This window comes from Hydractinia symbiolongicarpus, unplaced genomic scaffold (assembly GCF_029227915.1).
Source record: "Hydractinia symbiolongicarpus strain clone_291-10 unplaced genomic scaffold, HSymV2.1 HiC_scaffold_78, whole genome shotgun sequence".
NCBI classification, from domain to species: domain Eukaryota; kingdom Metazoa; phylum Cnidaria; class Hydrozoa; order Anthoathecata; family Hydractiniidae; genus Hydractinia; species Hydractinia symbiolongicarpus.
In genome coordinates, this window is record NW_026633937.1 from 1 (window position 1) to 1,104 (window position 1,104).

The window sequence follows — 1,104 nt, forward strand, 5'->3', positions numbered from 1 at the left end:
CAAACGTGACATGACCTGCATAGTCCTGCACAAGAACTGTACGATGCTACATCCACCGATAGCTCAGTTGGTAGAGCGGAGGACTGTAGACGAACTTATACCACTCAGGCATCCTTAGGTCGCTGGTTCAAATCCGGCTCGGTGGACTTGCATTTTAGGCCTAAAATTTTGTGTGGCAGGGAAAAGTTGTCGGAAGTGGGATTCGAACCCACGCCCTCATTCGAGGACCAGAATTCTCCACGCGATGAGTGGAAGAACATTTTGTCTTGAGTCTGGCGCCTTAGACCGCTCGGCCATCCCGACATGACACGAACGCTGCTGCAAATTGCTCTGCGCAAATTTCATTCATTTTACGCCTATGGAAAAGGCATTGGAGAACCCGGGCATCGATCCCGGTACCTCTCGCATGCTAAGCGAGCGCTCTACCATCTGAGCTAGTTCCCCATCAAGTTTGCTTCGCCTTTGCCACTCCGCAAATGTTACGTTATTCATCCTCTTTCGACAAGACATTGTGGTGAAAGTTAGTTCACCATCGTACCAAATAATTGTTACGCCCGATGAGGGACTCGAACCCGCGACCCTCAGATTAAAAGTCTGATGCTCTACCGACTGAGCTAACCGGGCGTAAATCTGTATTCCCGGACAGTCCCGCGAACGCTACTGACGTGAAACGAAACATTGACAAGATAAAAAGAACCTCCCCGGCGGGGAATCGAACCCCGGTCTCCCGCGTGACAGGCGGGGATACTTACCACTATACTACCGAGGACGAGTTCATATTTAAATAATATGTTCGCGATGGCGTCAATGCCCGAATGCCACACGGTCGATCATGTTAAAAGCTGAAACTGTGTATACTGTCAATGCGAAATTAAACAGCAAGAAATGCTCTAGACATATGCAGCGCGGTTTAGTATTATTATTATTATTATTAATACCAGGTAATCTTACGAGCATCATAAATCCTCTTATGACCATTGGCAACTACTGAAATGAGTATAAAAATAAATAAATTAAAAACATCGTCTTGGAGGATCCGGGCATCGATCCCGGTACCTCTCGCATGCAAAGCGAGCGCTCTACCATGTGAGCTAATCCCCCTGG

At 47.6% G+C, this 1,104-nt stretch overlaps 6 non-coding genes across 6 annotated transcripts; 1 reads left to right on the top strand and 5 right to left on the bottom strand.

The window, feature by feature from the left end:
* The first annotated feature begins 52 nt into the window (after nt 1–52).
* Nucleotides 53–146, top strand: Trnay-gua (transfer RNA tyrosine (anticodon GUA)). Its single transcript has 2 exons — nt 53–89; nt 111–146. It is a non-coding gene; the product is annotated as a tRNA-Tyr (tRNA).
* A 41-nt stretch (nt 147–187) lies between these two features.
* On the bottom strand, nt 188–303 carry Trnal-caa (transfer RNA leucine (anticodon CAA)). Its single transcript has 2 exons — nt 266–303; nt 188–233 (listed from the first exon to the last, which is right to left on the bottom strand). It is a non-coding gene; the product is annotated as a tRNA-Leu (tRNA).
* Nucleotides 304–371: 68 nt separating this feature from the next.
* On the bottom strand, nt 372–444 carry Trnaa-agc (transfer RNA alanine (anticodon AGC)). The gene has a single exon. It is a non-coding gene; the product is annotated as a tRNA-Ala (tRNA).
* A 107-nt stretch (nt 445–551) lies between these two features.
* Trnak-uuu (transfer RNA lysine (anticodon UUU)) lies at nt 552–624 on the bottom strand. Its single transcript has one exon. It is a non-coding gene; the product is annotated as a tRNA-Lys (tRNA).
* A 73-nt stretch (nt 625–697) lies between these two features.
* Trnad-guc (transfer RNA aspartic acid (anticodon GUC)) lies at nt 698–769 on the bottom strand. Its single transcript has one exon. It is a non-coding gene; the product is annotated as a tRNA-Asp (tRNA).
* A 259-nt stretch (nt 770–1,028) lies between these two features.
* Trnaa-ugc (transfer RNA alanine (anticodon UGC)) lies at nt 1,029–1,101 on the bottom strand. Its single transcript has one exon. It is a non-coding gene; the product is annotated as a tRNA-Ala (tRNA).
* Nucleotides 1,102–1,104: the final 3 nt, after the last annotated feature.